General features: G+C 46.8%; 1 long non-coding RNA gene across 2 annotated transcripts in view; it reads left to right on the forward strand.

The window, feature by feature from the left end:
* Positions 1-14443, forward strand: part of LOC139277677 (uncharacterized) — an 88418-nt gene extending 73975 nt beyond the window's left edge. For both annotated transcript variants that reach the window (XR_011596126.1, XR_011596127.1), the window contains exon 3: positions 14396-14443. This is a non-coding gene — a long non-coding RNA (uncharacterized lncRNA). The remainder of the gene's footprint in view (positions 1-14395) is intronic.
* The last annotated feature ends 6464 nt before the right edge of the window (positions 14444-20907 follow it).

Genomic DNA, 20907 nt, shown 5'->3' on the forward strand with positions numbered 1-20907 from the left:
GAACAATAGAATTAATTTTTCAAGCCCTTAACATTGCAAGGCACATCTTACATATCACAAGTCTGTACACCGCACAGGCATAATGGGCTGAATGATCTCGATCTGCACAGAAAGATATTATGATTCTATGACATAAGCTACTTGCATCTTCAAAAAAAACGTCGCAAAGCCACAATGAAAATAGAGCCAAAAAATTGTATGTTGTAAATAAATGGCAATAAAAAGTTTGATGAGGGCAGGAGAAACTTAGTTGCATCTTATTTATAAAGTGCTCAGTAAACAGTACTACAAATATTAGATTTGTGAAGTTTGTATCTTTGAGTACCTGGGATAGTTTTATCTTGACTCAGTAATGTGATTTATTAATTCTTTAAATATGTCACATTACAATAACAGTTCAACGGGCTGACAGGACCCCTGTAGTGAGTTCCCAAACTCACTCAGATCTATCTCGGGGAGCAGTGACCATATGCAGGATAGAAGGATAGACAACTAGAGAAAGAATAAACACAACACAAAAAAAATCCATTTTGAAAATAATTCTGAGTGTTTCCTGATGGCCAGTAAACATGAGCAGAATGTTCACGTTGCAAGCTACACCCAGGTGTGGCTTACAATTGCAATCTGGGTCCAAACTACACCACTGGGACCTTGATGTGTGGGAAAGAGACCAACTACTTGCTCAAGTAACCACTCGGGCTGCCCAGCAATAGGCTCCTGTCAAAGGTACAGTGAGTTGATCATCAGGGTTAAAGGGGAAATAGCTAAGAACCTAATTTTTAGACTTTCCGTCCCATTAACGATGATTTCCCCAAGTGAAAATCGGCCGCCAGGGATTTATAAGCAGTTGCCAATTTACAGATGCTGCCTTCAGCAACAGCCATTAGCTACTAATCGACCTCAGGATGTGCTATTTAGCCCAGCTCCCTAACAAAAGAAGCTCAGCTTAAAGAGACAGTCTAGTTTAAACATACCTCTACCACACTCGACCAGCTTCACTGGGCAGGCCACATAGTTCACATGCCCAACACGAGACTCCCAAAGCAAGTGCTCTACTCGGAATTCCTTCACGGCAAACGAGCCAAAGGTGGGCAGCGGAAATGCTACAAGGACACCCTTCCTGATAAAGTGCAACATCCTCACTGACACCTGGGAGTTCCTGGCCCAGGACCGCCCTAAGTGGAGGAAAAGCATCCGGGAGGGCGCTGAGCACCTCGAGCCTCATCGCCGAGAGCATGCAGAAATCAAGCGCAGGCAGCGGAAGGAGCGTGCGGCAAACCAGTCCCACCCTCCCCTTCCCTCAACCACTGTCTGTCCCACCTGTGACAGGGACTGTGGTTCTCGTATTGGACTGTTCAGCCACCATAGAACTCATTTTAGGAGTGGAAGCAAGTCTTCCTCGATTCCGAGGGACTGCCTATGATGCTGACAACCATTCTCAAGATTCCCAGGTAATCCATGAGCTAGTATATCGTGAAAAAATATCAAATGGACATTCACTTTATGTAATTGATGGAATTTTACTTACAATGAATTTAGTACCAAGCAATATTGAAAATTTGAGCATTAATCTTCAATTGTTTAGACCATAAGGAGCAATAGATTGCACTCACAGATCAATGGGAACTGTTCCTGCAGTCATAAAACCTTTATGCCTACTGATTGATTCTCTTAATTACACATTTTGGTGTATCCTCTCCAGTTCCTCTACAGGAAATGTTAAGTATACAGTTAATCAGTTTCAGGTCAAATATCTTATCTGAAGAAGTAATGCATTTTCTTCGGATTTTCTTGGACTTTATCACCACTGAGACAAGTAGAACCATATGGCACTGTCACATTAATTTAGACAGGCCAACACTACTGCAGTTCCTGCACCCTTTTAGTCCTTGTGTTCTCTGATGGTCCTTTCCATTTGTTGGCGGTCAGTGAAATATTTGCTTTGGCAGCCTACAAGTATTTAGAAGCCTTGAAAACGTTTTAAATAACCAATTAATAGATGGTTTTACCAAGGCAAAAACTGATTGTGAATATTGATTTAATTCCGAGTCCTGGAAACAAAGAGAAATTATAGAAGGGCTAATAAGCAAACTGAAGATCACGGGGTATTAACAACCAGGTTCCCCATGCAGTGAGTTACCAAATGCAGTCAAATCCATCTCGGGGAGCCACTGAACAGATGGAATAAAAAGGTTGGGCAAGGGGACAAAGAATCAACATAATCTTTCTGGGGTTTATTCATTGTTTGCAGAGTAGAAGAGTAAGTGGCGAGAGAACAGATCATTTGCTTACTCTCTGAATACAGCACTCTCTGCTCCCATTGTCCAGTATTTTCACTGCTTCATTCACTCACTCACTTCATTGATCATGAGGTCATTCCTTAGGCAGTTGTGGATGGAACCTTCCATTCTTATGTCGTGTGAATATGAGATCACATGGCCAACGACGGTGTCTGTTACTCATTTTTTATTCACGAATCACAAATGCAATTAGTCTCATCTGTATTCACAATTAGCCACATGTGGATTGTAGCTAATGTATTGGGCAACACTGAGTTACTGTAACTGCGGTATAATTTTCAGGGTCACAATGCACTGCTTTTTTGAACATCAGGCTAACATTCTGTAAAATCTAGTCATGCGATAGAGTTCCTGTCTTTACATCGGATCACACGGGATATACGGCACAGAAACAGGCCATTCGGCCCAACCAGGCCATGCCGGCGTTTATGCTCCACTCGAGCCTCCTCCCGTCTTTCCTCATCTAACTCTATCAGCAGTATTTATGGAGTTGCTAATATTAACCAGAGACTCGTGTATTGCTTCACTCATTTTCATGAGGATTCTTGGGTATATCTTGCAGAGTTATATGATATTAACTAGGTCAAAAAAGGTGAATTCAAATCACAACTTCAAGGGCCCTAACATGGTGGCCTTACCGCCAACTGCCGCAGAGTGTTTTTTGGCGGTCTCCCCTCAGTGACAGATTCCTCTAGGTCTCCTACAGTTTTGGTCTCCTAACCTGAGGAAGGACATTCTTGCTATTGAGGGAGTGCAGCGAAGGTTCACCAGACTGATTCCCGGGATGGTGGGACTGACATATGAGGAGAGACTGGATCAACTGGGCTTGTATTCACTGAAGTTCAGAAGAATGAGAGGGGACCTCATAGAAACGTTTAAAATTCTGACGGGTTTAGACAGGTTAGATGCAGGAAGAATGTTCCCAATGTTGGGGAAGTCCAGAACCAGGGGTCACAGTCTAAGGATAAGGGGTAAGCCATTTAGGACCGAGATGAGGAGAAACTTCTTCACCCAGAGAGTGGTGAACCTGTGGAATTCTCTACCACAGAAAGTTGTTGAGGCCAATTCACTAAATATATTCAAAAAGGAGTTAGATGAAGTCCTTACTACTAGGGGGATCAAGGGGTATGGTGAGAAAGCAGGAATGGAGTACTGAGGTTGCATGTTCAGCCATGAACTCATTGAATGGCGGTGCAGGCTCGAAGGGCCGAATGGCCTACTCCTGCACCTATTTTCTATGTTTCTATGTTTCTATGTCTGCAGGAGGGGAATACTGCTGGGAACCGCCCACTGATGGCTGCTGGTAGCCAAGTCGCATAAGTGACTTCCCGCCCGCCGAGCTGCCATATTGGTGCGGGCGGGAGTCAGCGGCAGCAGGGGGAAGGACCGCTGCGTGGAGGCAGGTCTAACCCCGACGGTAAGTCAGAAGACCTGAAAAAAAAGGTTAGTGAACCTCTTTTATTTAGTTTTTTTTTAAATGATTTATGTAGATGGGGTCCCCTGAAGGTTTTCCGTTGTTATTTTTAGCTGTTCCCCAGCTCCCCCCCCCAACCCCCCACCCCCTGGGCCCGACTCAATCCTCAGCAGCACTTTGGCGAGGATCGCATTTGCTGCTGAGATTAGGAGCTCCCGCCCGCTGCTGCCCAGATTCACGGCGTAAGTCGTTTTTTGCCGCCAGGCGGTAGTGGCATATCTTTTAGAGGAATCAACCTGGCAAACTACCACCCGGTCTCTCGGCGGTCCTTTGGGAGCCACTTTGGCGGGCCTTGGCTTTGACCAAGTTCGGGCCATGAAAACAAAGCAAATTGGTGAAAGGCAAATTTAGAACTGATAGCAGGATGGGATTAACATCTGAAATGGACTTCTGGATAGGGTCGCAAATATAAAAGTTTTCAAGTCATTTAAGAGACATTGAAATAGTGTGATAGAGGCTGCAGTTTTACGTTAAGGGGGTGGGGGGGCTAAGATGTTGAGTGTTTGTCCTCATCTGTATTTACATATAGATTGGGCTAACCAAACTGGTAGCAATACGATGGAAGAGGATTTCCTGGAGTGTATAAGGAATGGTTTTCTGGACCAATATGTTGAGGAACCAACTGGAGGGCTGGCCATCCAAGACTGTGTAATGTGTAATGAGAAAGGACTAATTAACAATCTTGTTGTGCGAGGTCCCTTGGGGAAAAGTGACCAAAATATGATAGAATTCTTTATTAAGATGGAGAGTGACACCGTTAATTCAGAGACTAGGGTCCTGAACTTAAGGAAAGGTAACTTCGATGGTATGAGACATGAATTGGATAGAATAGACTGGCAAATGATACTTAGAGGGTTGATGGTGGATAGGCAATGGCAAACATTTAAAGATCACATGGATGAACTTCAGCAATTGTACATCCCTGTCTGGAGTAAAAATAAAACGGGGAAGGTGACTCAACCGTGGCTAACAAGGGAAATTAGGGATAGTGTTAAATCCAAGGAAGAGGCATATAAATTGTCCAGAAAAAGCAGCAAACCCGAGGATTGGGAAAAATTTAGAATTCAGCAGAGGAGGATAAAGGATTTAATTAGGAGGAGGAAAATAGAGTATGAGAGGAAGCTTGCCGGGAATATAAAAACTGACTGCAAAAGCTTCTATAGATATGTGAAGAGAAAAAGATTAGTGAAGACAAACGTAGGTCCCTTGCAGTCAGATTCAGGTGAATTTATAATGGGAAATAAGAAAATGGCAGACCAGTTGAACAAATACTTTGGTTCTGTCTTCACGAAGGAAGACACAAATAACCTTCAGGAAGTACTAGGGGACCGAGGTTCTAGTGAGAAGGAGGAACTGAAGGATATCCTTATTAGGCGGGGAATTGTGTTCGGGAAATTGATGGGATTGAAGGCCGATAAATCCCCAGGGCCTGATAGTCTGCATCCCAGAGTACTTAAGGAAGTGGCCCTAGAAATAGTGGATGCATTGGTGATCATTTTCCAACAGTCTATCGACTCTGGATCAGTTCCTATGGACTGGAGGGTAGCTAATGTAACACCACTTTTTAAAAAATGAGGGAGAGAAAACGGGTAATTATAGACCGGTTAGTCTGACATCAGTAGTGGGGAAAATGTTGGAATCGATGATTAAAGATGAAATAGCAGCGCATTTGGAAAGCAGTGACAGGATCGGTCCAAGTCAGCATGGATTTATAAAAGGGAAATCATGCTCGACAAATCTTCTGGAATTTTTTGAGGATGTAACTAGTAGAATGGACAAGGGAGAACCAGTGGATGTGGTGTATTTGGACTTTCAAAAGGCTTTTGACAAGGTCCCACATGAGAGATTGGTGTGCAAAATTAAAGCACATGGTATTGGGGGTAATATACTGACGTGGATAGAGAACTGGTTGGCAGACAGGAAGCAGAGAGTCGGGATAAATGGGTCCTTTTCAGAATGACAGGCAGTGACTAGTAGAGTGCCGCAGGGCTCAGTGCTGGGACCCCAGCTATTTACAATATACATTAATGATTTAGATGAAGGACTTGAGTGTAATATCTCCAAGTTTGCAGATGAAACTAAACTGGGTGGTGGTGTGAGCTATGAGGAGGACGCTAAGAGGCTGCAGGTTGACTTGGATAGGTTAGGTGAGTGGGCTAATGCATGGCAGATGCAGTATAATGTGGATAAGTGTGAGGTTATCCATTTTGGGGGCAAAAACACGAAGGCAGAATATTATCTGAATGACGGCAGATTAGGAAAAGAGTAGGTGCAACGAGACCTGGGTGTCATGGTACATCAGTCGTTGAAAGTTGGCATGCAGGTACATCAGGCGGTGAAGAAGGCAAATGGTATGTTGGCTTTCATAGCTAGGAGTTTTGAATATAGGAGCAGGGAGGTCTTACTTCAGTTGTACAGTGGAGAGCACCAGTTCCAATTGTCACAGGACAGGAGAGTGGAGAGCACCAGTTCCAGCTGTCACAGGACGGGAGAGTGGAGAGCACCAGTTCCAGCTGTCACAGGACAGAGAGTGGAGAGCACCAGTTCCCACTGTCACAGGACGGGAGAGTGGAGAGCACCAGTTCCCACTGTCACAGGACGGGAGAGTGGAGAGCACCAGTTCCAGCTGTCACAGGACGGGAGAGTGGAGAGCACCAGTTCCCACTGTCACAGGAAAGAGAGTGGAGAGCACCAGTTCCCACTGTCACGGACGGGAGAGTGGAGAGCACCAGTTCTAGCTGTCACAGGACAGAGAGTGGAGAGCACCAGTTCCAGCTGTCACAGGACGGGAGAGTGGAGAGCACCAGTTCCCACTGTCACAGGACAGAGAGTGGAGAGCACCAATTCCCACTGTCACAGGACGGGAGAGTGGAGAGCACCAGTTCCCACTGTCACAGGACGGGAGAGTGGAGAGCACCAGTTCCCACTGTCACAGGACAGAGAGTGGAGAGCACCATTTCCCACTGTCACAGGACAGAGAGTGGAGAGCACCAGTTCCCACTGTCACAGGAGCATCCAGTTGTGCCTCGGTAACTGCCCCCAAAGGAAGTGGATTGTGGGAAATTGCACTCCGCTTCCATTGAGGGGGGGTAAGGCCAATTCTGCGGTGGGGGCAGGACTTCCACGCTGGGGGCTAAAATTCCCGGCGCCAGAAGGTTGCCACCCCCAAGATGGGAGCCTGTGCGGGGAGGCAGAGGGAAGTGGAGGGGAGACGGGGGCGGGGAATGGAGGGGAGAGTGGTGGATGTGGGGGGCGGAGAAACCCAGGGCGGGGGACAGGAGGGGCCACATTGCAGCGGAGGTCTGGGGGGGGGCGAAGTGTGTTGGAGGGGCGGGCCTGGGAGCTCTGTGCCTTGGTGCGGGGAGTGTTCGGAGTGGGGTGGACGGGTTGACTGCGCAGATGGCGGTTGGTGGATGTGGTGTGGTTGGCGTCGCGGGGGCGTGGCTCCGGGGTGGCCAGGGCTGGGGGCTTGACATCCGGGGGTGTTTGGCATTTGGGAAGGATTCTGACGGGGCGGGGCGGGGGGGGGGGGGGACGGTCTTGGGATGGGGGGTGGGCTGTTTGGGGATTGGGGGAGACTTCTTCACTCGGGGAGTTGTTGGCCTGTGGGGTTCCCTGCCGCGGAGAGTTGTTGATACCAGTTCATTGGATGTGTTTGGGAGGGAGTTGGATGTGGTCCTTGCGGCTGGAGGGGGTCGGGGGGTGTGGAGGGGGCGTGGGGGGAGGTGCTTGGGGTGGGTGATCAACCAAGATCTTGTTGAATGGTGGTGCAGGCTCAAAGGGCCGAATGGCCTACTCCTGCACCTATTTTCTATGTTTCTATGTTTCTATGTTATCTTGGTATTGTGAATGGAGACACCAGTGCTCTGTGCTCCCAGCTAATCACAAGGTTGTGTTGAGAAAACCCATGGAGAAGCCTGCATCCAGGCTATCCTGCCCCCTGGATGGAAAGGATTATTGCATGGCTAAAAGAGGGGAAATATATAAATAAATAAAAACTAAACCACACTGGAGAACTGTTTAATGGAGGCGTTTGGGTGTTTAGAGTGGGATAAGGTTATGTAAGTGCGACTGAAATATAATTATTTTACTGCCGGAAACTACAGTTCTAATGTCTCTTGTTTTAATTTCATTTGGGAATAACAAGACACCTAACTTGTCTTTACAGTGATAAGTGAATAGGCTCCCAGCGTTCCACCTGCATGCTGACCAGGCTTTCAAAAGAGCTTTCAATGAGCAAAAGGGCTGGTTTTCTGATCTGATGAATGGGTTTCGTTTGGCCTTTTGTAACTGAGAAACCACTCCATTACATCAAAGGACTGAATCCCTTCGGGGAACTGAGGCATATCAACCAGCGGCCAAATTTTAAAAAAAGTTTGTCAATTCTGCTTGAGTAAGCAACCGTGTTGCTCATTGAAGTGAGATGCATGAGGCAAAAAAAACAAACAGAAAGGGAAAGTTTGTCAGAGAAGAGCCATAAGAGCTAAGACCAGGGCGACAATGCTGAACTATTGATGTAATTCCCATCAATTACAGCCTCCAAGTGACAGTTGGAAGTTTATTCAAATGTTAAATAATATAAGGAATACTGGGGGAGGGGAAATGAAATAAATAATGTAGATTAACTCTTTGGGAACTCATCTATTTTGAACTATTTATGCACCAATCTTTTTAAAACTAAGTTTATAGCTTTTCAGACAACACTTCAAGGGAAGAGGAGAAGCACAAGTCCCAATGACAGCGTTTGGCCAAACTGATACCATTCTCTTATTTTAGGGGGGTTGGAAGAGATGAGGGGGAGATTTATACTCATCAATGGAGAATGGAATATTTTGCAATTCAGGCCCCCAATGGAAAGAGTATCCTCTGCACTTGTTACGGAGAGTCTAGGAGGGTATGTTGTGCACTCACTCTGTGCCAGGGTCAAGGATGCAGAGTGAAAGGGGAGATTGGGATGGGTTTTTACAGTGTGGATAAGATTCCTGTCTGGCCCAATACGTATAAGTAAGTGCAGACTAACATCAAGGGATTAGTGATCACAATATAAAGTTTCGGATAATGATTTGAGAGAGATCTAGATAGCACTTCACAACTACATACCATTTTGCTATTTTGTCTTCAGTTTTCCAAAATGATGGCTTACCAGTAATTTGCCTCTATGTTGTTGTGTGAGCTTTATATGTCAGTAGCAGGAAGGAAATGGCAGGTGTGCAATATTCTATTTTTGAGTTGCTGCATGCATCCGATTTGCAAAGCTTCCATGCTGGTTGAGTATCTCTGAACTTGAGGCAACCTGTTTCCTGGCGGTTGGGGTGAAGGGGACCGAATCTCATCCATCAAATTTCTGTTGTCATTTATTGGTGTTGACTGAAATCTTTGACTGTTTGGGGAAGGGTGCCATGTCTCAAAGCTATCCAGCTTCCAGGCTTACACAGATCTTAGCTTGTTGACAACAACTTCCCTAATATGACAAAATATTTCACCATTTTGTTTAAAACTTCAGAGTCCAAGGTGTCTTCACCATCGAATGGCGCGATGTGGATTTGTGTTCCCACATGCTGACCTGATCCAGCCATGCTGCAACAGGGCTGTGTGAGGGAAGATCAGGCACTTTCCCCACACATACTCTCCCTCACCTCCGCTGTGACTGCCTTCAGAAGGTCTGGCAGCCTGTAGCTTGGCCTCTTGGTGATGGACATGTGTAACCAGAAATGGGAAAAAGGCTAGGGGCCCCAACCAAATATGGGATCCCCGGTGAAACTCACCATAATGCAGCAGTATATTGTGATATGATTTGTGTTATTATTAGTATAGTGTATAAACATTCTTTGGGCAGATTTCTTCATGCATTTTACAACGCATTTGTATTTGAATGGATTGGGTAGGGGGGGTTGCGGGGGAACCCAGAATGTTCTTGGAGCCCAAGGTCCAAAGAATTGTTAATTTCATTCAGAAAAAGGCAGTCACCTTCATAAATTTAAGGTTTAAAGGAATCACTAAACTGCTCCCTTTGAGCAGTGTGAACTGGCTCTGACATTAGGATCTGTACTATTAGGTAAATGTACCTGGAAATGGGGAACATATCTGGTATAGCCATTATACTGCAATACAACTTTCAACTTCAAGTTCTCTTTCTGTTTCTTTAATGACTTTCACAGAAAATTTCTAAACTGTTAAACAACTGTCACATCCACGATTGCACTGGTGAAGGGTTTATCTGTGAACTTGGGAGGAGCAAAGCTCAGCAAATGATTTGACTGTTGAGCAAGCCAAGATTTTGGAAGTGACTGGCAGAAACAAAAAGACCTTATAAACTGTTACATTTATTTTTAATAATTCTGAATTTCATTACACGAGAATAAGTTTGGCAACAATGGCATGCTGCCTGCCTGAGCTGTTTATATGACGAAGAAAAGACAGGCATAGTTTGAAAACGGTGAAGACTATTGCCTTACATCCCTCAAATGGTTAATTTGACAGATGCTGTAGGCAAAATTATCTTGTCGAAAAGCTGTGAAGCAGTTCACACATTCTTCACACTGGATGCTGGCCAAGGGAAAAAAAACAGTCTTCACAGCGGATGAAATCGTCTTTGTTTAATAAAATTTGCTGTTGCTTATTAGGAAGAGATGCATGCTTCTATTCAGCTGTGGTAATATATAGTGTAGAAAGACATTGATTACAGACAGTGTTGGGTAATTGGTGAAAAATGGACACACATTTATTATAGTGTTGGATTATTGGTGTAAATTGGACACACATTGATCATAATGTCTAGTTATCCAAAACTCACTTATTAGTGTTGGCTTATTTGATGTAAAATGGAGCCAGATAGATCATAATGTTAGATAATTGGTGTAACATTGATGATATTCTTATTGGTGACAATTGCACATGCATTTATCATAGTACTGAGTTGTTGCGGTAAACTGGGGACATTGCCATATATATTGAGTATTTCATGGCAAATGGGCACCTCATTTTACAGCGTTGAGACAGTAAAATAAAATAGACACACATTGATCCCAGTGTCAGAAAACTGAAATTCAAACTGAATGCAATGGTGAATTATTGGTTCATAATGATTTTGGTCATTTCTCCAAGAAAGTGTTCCATTTACTGGTGTCAGCCCATTAGTGCTACATGGTATTGATATTGATATCAATAAATGGAACATTTGCACCATGTGGATGAGAAATATATGGTCTATGAGCCTGTGATTTTCCATCCTGCTCGCCCTATGATACTCATTGCTGGCTAAGGGCTCCCAATCATGGAATCAAACTAAATATTTGACATGTCATTCAGATGACTATTTCAAAGCATGTTTGACATTAGGGGGGCGAAATTTGGTGATGCCACATTTGGAACGGTACGTTTTATATGATTTTCCATTTAGTGCACGGCGAGATGGGCTGCAAAATGATGGGAAATTGTGCACTTCTCCCTGAGACATGCAGCGAGGCCGTATCGGAGGCACTAATGGCCTCAGTGGGCCGCTGCAGGGCGCTATTACCGGGGCTGATCCAATTTCAGTTGACTTTCATTCACTGATAATGAGACTGCTGTTCATTCCAGTTCTTAAAGGGGATGTGGTTTCAGGCAGCAGCTGGTCATTCTCATCATTTCTGGAGTTGACTGAGCTGCATCTGGGATCCATCTGGGAGAAGACCAACACCATAGTTGCGGAGGTGTCAGGCAGTACAGTGGTGGTCATAGTGAGTACATGTTTCCACAACTCTTACATACCAGCCTCTGAGCCTCTGTCTGTGCACACTCTGAAAACCAGCACTTAACCCAGAATTTAACCACCAACCATCTGTGCCTACTCACAGTCACAGCCTCATTTCACGCCTTGCCTACATTCACAGCTATTTAACCACTGCAGGCATATTTTAAAAAGGAAGCAGACAAAAAGCAGGAAACTATAGACCAGTTAGCCTAACATCTGTGGTTGTGAAAATGTTGGAGTCCATTATTAAAGAAACAGTAGCAGGACAATTGGAAAAGCATAATTCAGTCAGGCAGAGTCAGCATGGATTTATGAAAGGGAAGTCATGTTTGACAAATTTGCTGGAAGTCTTTGAGGATGTAACGAGCAGGGTGGATAAAGGGGAACCAGTGGATGTGGTGTATTTGGACTTCCAGAAGGCATTTGACAAGATGACACATAAAAAGGTGAGTGCACAAGATAAAAGTTCACGGAGTTAGGGGTAATATATTAGCATGGATAGAGGATTGGCTAGCTAACAGAAAATAGAGTCGGGATAAATGGTTCATTCTTGGGTTGGCAGTCAGTAACCAGTGGGGTGCCGCAGGGATCAGTGCTGGGACTCCAACTATTTACAAACTATATTAATGACTTGGAAGAAAGGACTGAATGTAACGTAGCCAAGTTTGCTGACAATACAAAGATGGGAGGAAAAGCAATGTGTGAGGAGGACACAAAAAACCTGCAAAAGGACATAGACAGGCTAAGTGAGTGGGCAAAAATTTGGCAGATGGAGTATAGTTGGAAAATGTGAGGTTGTGCACTTTGGCAGAAAAAAAATCAAAGAGCAAGTTATTATTTAAATGGAGAAAGATTGCAAAGTGCTGCAGTACAGTGGGACCTGGGGGTACTTGTGCATGAAACACAAAAGGATAGTATGCAGGTACAGCAAGTGATCAGGAAGGCCAATGGTATCTTGGCCTTTATTGCAAAGGGGCTGGAATATAAAAGCAGAGAAGTCTTGCCACAGTTATACAGGGTATTGGTGAGGTCACACCTGGAATACTGCGTGCAGTTTTGGTTTCCATATTTAAGAAAGGATATACTTTCTTTGGAGGCAGTTCAGAGAAGGTTCACTCGGTTGATTCCGGAGATGAGGGGGTTGACTTATGAGGAAAGGTTGAGTAGGTTGGGCCCCTACTCATTGGAATTCAGAAGAATGAGAGGTGATCTTATTGAAATGTATAAGATTATGAGGGGGCTTGACAAGATGGATGCAGAGAGGATGTTTCCACTGATAGGGGAGACTAGAACTAGAGGGCATAATCTTAGAATAAGGGGTCGCCCATTTAATACTGAGATGAGGAGGAATTTCTTCTCTCCGAGAGTTGTAAATCTGTGGAATTCGCTGCCTCAGAGAGCTGTGGAGGCTGGGTCATTGAATATATTTAAGACAGAGAAAGACAGTTTCTTAACCGATAAGGGGTAATGGGTTATGGGCAGCGGGCAGGGAACATAAGAACATAAGAATTAGGAACAGGAGTAGGCCATCTAGCCCCTCGAGCCTGCTCCGCCATTCAATAAGATCATGGCTGATCTGGCTGTGGACTCAGCTCCACTTACCCGCCCTCTCCCCGTAACCCTTAATTTCCTTATTGCTTAAAAATCTCTCTATCTGTGACTTGAACACATTCAATGAGCTAGCCTCAACTGCTTCCTTGGGCAGAGAATTCCACAGATTCACAACCCTCTGGGAGAAGAAATTCCTTCTCAACTCGGTTTTAAATTGGCTCCTCCGTATTTTGAGGCTGTGCCCCCTAGTTCTAGTCTCCCCTACCAGTGGAAACAACCTCTCTGCCTCTATCTTGTCTATCCCTTTCATGATTTTAAATGTTTCTATAAGATTACCCCTCATCCTTCTGAACTCCAACGAGTAAAGACCCAGTCTACTCAATCTATCATCATAAGGTAACCTCCTCATCTCCGGAATCAGCCTAGTGAATTGTCTCTGTACCCCTTCCAAAGCTAGTATATCCTTCCTTAAGTAAGGTGACCAAAACTGCACGCAGTACTCCAGGTGCGGCCTCACCAATATCCTGTACAGTTGCAGCAGGACCTCCCTGCTTTTGTACTCCATCCCTCTCGCAATGAAGGCCAACATTCCATTTGCCTTCCTGATTACTTGCTGCACCTGCAAACTAACTTTTTGGGATTCATGCACAAGGCCCCCCAGGTCCCTCTGCACTTCAGCATGTTGTAATTTCTCCCCACTCAAATAATATTCCCTTTTACTGTTTTTTTCCCAAGGTGGATGACCTCACATTTTCCGACATTGTATTCCATCTGCCAAACCTTAGCCCATTCGCTTAACCTATCCAAATCTCCTTGCAGCCTCTCTGAGTCCTCTACACAACCCGCTTTCCCACTAATCTTAGTGTCATCTGCAAATTTTGTTGCACTACACTCTGTCCCCTCTTCCAGGTCATCTATGTATATTGTAAACAGTTGTGGTCCCAGCACCGATCCCTGTGGCACACCACTAACCACCGATTTCCAACCCGAAAAGGACCCATTTATCCCGACTCTCTGCTTTCTGTTAGCCAGCCAATTCTCTATCCATGCTAATACATTTCCTCTGACTCCGCGTACCTTTATCTTCTGCAGTAACCTTTTGTGTGGCACCTTATCGAATGCCTTTTGGAAATCTAAATACACCACACCGCCTCTATCCACCATGCTCGTTATATCCTCAAAGGGAAGTGGACCTGAGTCCATGATGGGATCAGCCATGATGGTATTAAATGGCGGAGCAGGCTCGAGGGGCCGTATGGCCTACTCCTGCTCCTATTTCTTATGTTCTTCCAATTACATCACTGGACTCTTACTCAGACAGCTTCCTTTCTTTTTCAGGCCAAGGTGGCACACAACAGGATGGATCAGCAGCAGACTGGAGCAGGGGGAAGCTGAACTGTGCCAGCTTTCTGACCTGGAGGAGCGAGTGCTGTGGCTCATTGGCCCGCAGGTGGTGGACCCCATGGCCGTTGGAGACATCGAGCCCACTGGGGGCAACAACGGGTATCTTTATCCCCTCTTCTCATCCCACTTTCCCGTTAAACCAGAAGGCCTTATCACTTTCCACCTCCTCATTCTGTCTGCCTTCCTTGCTCCATTCCTGCCCCCCTGCCCTCACCTTAACTTAACTCTTGTGCCATTTAAGCTTTCAGATAATCAGCCAGTAGATGAGCAGCCTGTGCCTGAGCCCCTCCCCCAACCTAGTCACGAGGGAGAAGAGGGGGAGGAGCCAAGCACTGAGTCACTGCTTCTCTCACCCACAGGCACCAGCTCAGATACTGGCACTACGTGCTCCTTAGAGATTAGCTTAGGGCAGGGGTCTGCACTGGGTGATGAACCGGGGCCTAGCGGGCTGCAGCACGGTCAAGAGGAAAGGGAACCTCGGGAGCCATCTCCCCGGAGAGCGAGTTCACACACGAGTTCTGCTGCACAGGAGTCAGATGAGGACCTCGATGGGGAGTGTTCACACAAAGGGTGATGGCCATGCACTGCGACATGATATGTGCAATGGCAAGGGTGCCCGAGAGCCTGTTGGAAGTGGTAAGGAGCATGGAGGAGTCCGCCTCCTGCATTGCACACAGCTCTGCGCATACCATGGAGCCCATCATTGCCTGTGTGGAGACAATGGGGGACTCCCAGAGAGACCTGATGACGGCTGTTACGGGCGATGTGGCAGCTTCCATTGCAGCATAGGTGGAAGCAACGCAATGTCTTGCTGCTGCAATCGAGTCAATGGTTGCTCGCATGGATGCTCAGATTGCTCTCCTGCAGTCTCAGCTTGATGCCACGCAAGCTCTGACTGCTGTTATCACCGCTGGGTCCGCCACAGTCGATCTGGGATCTCACGGTGTTGCAGTAGCCCAGCAGGTTGGTGGGGATACTGAGGTGCTGCCCTGAGAAGTGGCACTGGGTCAGGAACCTGTTGTCCTCTCTCAGGATGGCAGCATTCCTGATTCCACCACCGCCACTCCGCCATTGCACTTGTCGCAGCCTGTCAACCAGCCAGCCCACCGCCGCCCAGCCTGAGGTGGTGCAGTCTACAGCTGGGCCTTCCAGGCCCAGAGCTAGTCGAGGGCGTCCTACAAGGCCATCTGTAGTTTCTGGCCTTGACACTCAGTCATGCTGCAGCCATAGGGGAGACACTACGGAGAAGAAGTAGAGTAGGTGGATGAAAAAGAGGCTATAATGAAATGCACGAGGGTGATATTAAATACACAGTTATACATTTTATTGTTGTTTCATAAATGGTGATTGGAATGTTTAATTTTTGCTCTTGTCTCTCATTTCAGCCTTGGGGATTTGGTATGGAAGGGCAAATTGATGTGGTGATGGAGATGTCCACAGGAACCAGGAAGTGGGATGGAAATTAGTGGAAATGAGTTCTGATGAGATGGTCGCGGACCTCCCTTGAAGGATCGCGATGAGCTCGCTGCTTCCTCCGTCATGGCTGTTGCTGCTCCTCCTCCTGCTCCTCCTTACCTTCCTCCTGATCCTCCTTCTCCTCCTGAGGTGGTATGGCTATGCCTGGTGGCAATGGCTATGCCCTCATGATGGCCAGATTGTGCAGCATGTCGCAGATGACGACAAATGGGGACACCCGCTCAGGCGAGTACTGGGCAGGAGTGGTGGGGTTGCGGAGGGGCATCACGAGCCAGGTGCATAGCCGATAGCCTGGTCTCCGAGCAGCCAGCCGCGAGCTTCATTTGAATCATTGAATCATAGAAAAATTTACGACATAGAAGGAGGCCATTGTGTCTGTGCCGGTTGAAAAAAAGCTATCCGGCCTAATCTCACCTTCCAGCACTAGGTTCGTAGCAATGTAGGACACGGCTCTTTAAGTGCACATCCAAGTACTTTTCACATGTGATGCCATTTTCTGCCTCTACCACCCTTTCAGGCAGTAAGTTCCAGACCCCCACCACCCTCTGGGGGAAGAAAGGTTTGACCTTCCCATAACAAATCCACGCTGACTGTCCTTGATTAATCTGTGTCTTTCCAAATGAAGGTTTATATTGTCCCTCTGAATTGATTCCAATAATTTGCCCACCACTGAGGTTAAACTAAGTGGCCTGTAATTGGGGGCTGGCACAGGATGAAGGCATTGTGGCTGCTGCCAAAAGAACTGGCTTTGACGGTCATTAATCTGCGTGTTTGGTCGCACACTAACTGGACATTCAGTGAGTGGTAGCCTTTGAGGTCATGGAAGATTTCTGTATTGTGATGCAGTGCCCTCAAAGCAACGTGGATGCAGTCAATGGCGCCCTACACCATACGGAAGCCCGCTATCCTAGCAAAGCCACATTCACGCTTGAGAGCCGTCCTCACCTCTCCCTTTGCCTTCCCCTGGCCTCTCCCTTTCCCTCTCCCTGTGGCGTGCTCCATGGGCCTCTCCCTGGGGCCGCTCCCTGGGGTCGCTCCCTGGGGCCACTCCCTGGGCCTCTCCTTGTGGTGCTCCCTGTGGCTCTCCCTCTCCCCTCTCCCTGGGGCCGCTCCCTGGGGTTGCTCCCTGGGGCCACTCCCTGGGCCTCTCCCTGTGGTGCTCCCTGTGGCCTCTCCCTCTCCCCTCTCCCTGGGGCCTCTCCCTGGGGCCGCTCCCTGTGGCCGCTCCCTGTGGCCGCTCCCTGTGGCCGCTCCCTGTGGTGCTCCCTCTCTTTGACATACCCTTTCTCTCAGCCCCTCTCGATGCCTCTCTCTCTGTAATCGGTGATGCCTTTGTCTTTGCCGTAGCATCCTGTGACGGTGAAGTCGGAGCAGGCGGTCGATGCCAGCACAGCCCCCATGAAGCGACAGAAATGGTAGAATATGGAAAGTGCCATGAGTGATACAGGGGAAAAAGTAGGAGGCAGAACAATCTTTGAGCAAAGACATCGCTGCTATCGGCCCGCCAGCCTAACTGTTGGAAACCAGAAATAAGTAATGGCCGACAGAAGAAACCTTCTAAGATGGCGCCTTTAAATAGCGCTGGCACATCTGGTTCCCGACTCGAGCCGACCCCTCTCGAAGGCACTAATGGACATCGTTAAAAGGGGCAATTTCAGCCGCTAGGAGTCTACATACTAACAATATTATATTAAGGCTTTCTTCACTGGAGAACAAAACTCTGTAATAGATGTCTAAACATGCACCGAAAACAGTTGCTGATTAATGACGAATGATCCAATAATGAAGATGTTAAATTGAAAACTATTTGAGACGAAAATGCTCATGAATACATGAAAGAGTAATGGCCAAGTATGTGTGCTCTATCGTGAGGTCTAAATTTCAAACTCTAGCCCTTCTAGCTTTCTCCAAATTATCCGTTTTTTTGTAGAGCCACCTAAGTGGTGGTCCATAGTGTAAGTCATCACAAAAAGAATTGAAGACAAGGTGGACTAAGGAACAGGGATTATGTGATGCTAAGATTGTATTTCAAAATCGCGCAGAAAAAAAAGAAAAAAGACTTGGATTTCTGGAGCATCTTTCACCACCACAGGACGTCCCAAAGTGCTTCACAGCCAATGAAGTACTTTTAGAGTGCGGTCACTGTTGTAATGTGGAAAATCGACAGCCAATTTTCACACAGCAAGCTCCCACAAACAGCAATGTGATTGTTACATTCATAATAAATTGTCAGACTGAGTATTGTGTGTAATGAGCAAGTGTGACCTTAGCTCCTTTATTAAGGTTCCAGAGTGCAGGTACGTCGTGGGTGGCCTGCTTATATACTGTGCTCCCAAGGGATGCTGGGATACCTTGGGACAACAACAAGTAGGCCCTCTGGTGGACAGGTGTGATGCAGGTTGCAAGGGGTTAAATACATAACATCACTCCCCCGCGAAGTCAACAGTACACTTATTTACAAGGTGAGACGATCTGGGGCTTTGCGTTCCCTTGTCGATCGTCTCGGTACAACTGCTGATGTAGGTGGGTTGGTCTTCACTGGGCTGTTGGGCAGTCGGCCTTGCCGGGCTGTTGGGAATGATGAGTTTGGTTTTGTGGTCAACTGTGATGAACAGCTCAGTTGGGAGAATCCCGGTGAGTGAGTGAGGTCTGGTGCGGTAGCTGAGCAGTATTCGGGACAACCGGGTCTGCAGGGAGCCTTCCGACTTGTGTTTCAAGCTTTGCTTGATGGTCTGAACATAGAAACATAGAAACATAGGAAATAGGTGCAGGAGTAGGCCACTTGTGTGTGTGTTAGAAGGTGAAAGTTGGTGGTGTCCTCTTCAGGTTGTATGTAGCTGTTGGTAAACCGCAGTTTAATTTGGTCCAAGTGTTTTCTGTGCGTTTGTCTATTGGTCAGTTTGACCTGAACTACCCTACTCCCCTCTTTGGCTGTGACTGTGCCAGCGAGCCATTTGGGACCATGTCCATAATTGAGCACAAACACAGGATCATTGATCTCAATATCGCATGACAAGTTTGTGCGGTCATGGTACACACTTTGTTGATGCTGCTTGTCCTCCACGTGATCATGGAGATCAGGGTGGACCAGGGAGAGACTTGTTTTAAGCGTCCTTTTCATGAACAGCTCAGTTGGGAGAATCCCGGTGAGTGAGTGAGGTCTGGTGCGGTAGCTGAGCAGTATTCGGGACAACCGGGTTTGCAGGGAGCCTTCCGACATGTGTTTCAAGCTTTGCTTGATGGTCTGAACATAGAAACATAGAAACATAGGAAATAGGTGCAGGAGTAGGTCATTCGGCCCCTCGAGCCTACACCACCATTCAATAAGATCATGGATGATTATTCCCTCAGTACCCCTTTCCTGCTTTCTCTCCATACCCCTTGATCCCCTTATAGATAAGGACCATATCTAACTCCCTCTTGAATATATCCAATGAACTGGCATCAACAACTCTACAGCAGGGAATTCCATAGGTTAACAACTCTCTGTGTGAAGAAGTTTCTCCTCATCTCAGTCCTAAATGGCCTAACCCTTATCCTAAGACTATATCCCCTGGTTCTGGACTTCACCAACATCGGGAACATTCTTCCCGCATCTAACCTGTCCAGTCCCGTCAGAATCTTATACATTTCTATGAGATCCCCTCTCATCCTTCTAAACTCCAGTGAATAAAGGCCCAGTTGATCCAGTCTCTCCTCATATGACAGTCCAGCCATCCCGGGAATCAGTCTGGTGAACCTTCGCTGCACTCCCTCAATAGCAAGAATGTCCTTCCTCAGATTAGGAGGCCAAAACTGAACACAATATTCCAGGTGAGGCCTCACTAAGGCCCTGTACAACTGCAGCAAGACCTCCCTGCTCCTGTACTCAAATCCCCTAGCTATGAAGGCCAACATACCATTTGCCTTCTTCACCGCCTGCTGTACCTGCATGCCCATTTTCAGTGACTGATGAACCATGACACCCAGGTCTCATTGCACCTCCCCTTTTCCTAAACTGCCCGTTCTGCCTGGCCATTGGATGCGGGTTTGAACGGCACAGATGTGACATGTTTGATCCCATTGCGGATCATGAATTCTTTGAATTTGGCACTGGTGAAACACAGCCCATTTCGCTGACTAGGACGTCAGGCAGGCCGTGCGTGGCAAACATAGCTCGTAGACTTTTAATGGTGGCCATGGATGTGCTTACAGACATTATTGCACATTCAATCCACTTTGAGTAAGCATCCACAACAACCAAAAACATTTTTCCCAGGAATGGGCCCGCATAGTCTACATGGATCCTTTGGTTTGGATGGTCAGAACCACAAACTTAGTGGTGCCTCTCTGGGTGCATTGCTCAGCTGAGAGCAAGTGCTGCACTGGCGTACACATGACTCTAAATCTGAGTCGATGCCAGGCCACCACACGTGGGATCTGCCTCTGGCTTTCATCATCACGATGCCTGGGTGGGTGCTGTGTAGTTCACAAATAAATATGTCTCTGCCTTTCTTGGGCAGGACCACACGATTGCCCCACAAAACACAGTCCGCCTGTAGGGACAACTCATCTTTGTGTCTGTGGAATAGCTTAATCGCTTCCAGCATCTCCACTGGGACACTGGACTAGCTCCCATGGAGGACACAGTTTTTTACCAAGGACAGTAGCGGATCCTGATTGATCCAGGTCCTGATCTGGCGGGCCGTAACGGGGGACTTCTCGTTCTCAAATGCCTCCATGACCATGAGCAAGTCCGCTGGTTGTGCCATTTCTACCCCGGTGGTGGGCAATGGTAGCTGACTGAGAGCATCTGCGCAGTTCTCTGTGCCCGGTCTGTGGCGGATTACATAGTTGTATGCCGACAGTGTGAGCGCCCATCTTTGGATGCGGGCAGAGGCATTGGTATTAATCCCTTTGCTCTCAGAGAACGATATGAGCGGCTTGTGGTCAGTTTCAAGCTTGAACTTGAGGCCAAACAAGTACTGGTG

Source organism: Pristiophorus japonicus, chromosome 12 (assembly GCF_044704955.1).
Source record: "Pristiophorus japonicus isolate sPriJap1 chromosome 12, sPriJap1.hap1, whole genome shotgun sequence".
NCBI lineage: Eukaryota > Metazoa > Chordata > Chondrichthyes > Pristiophoridae > Pristiophorus > Pristiophorus japonicus.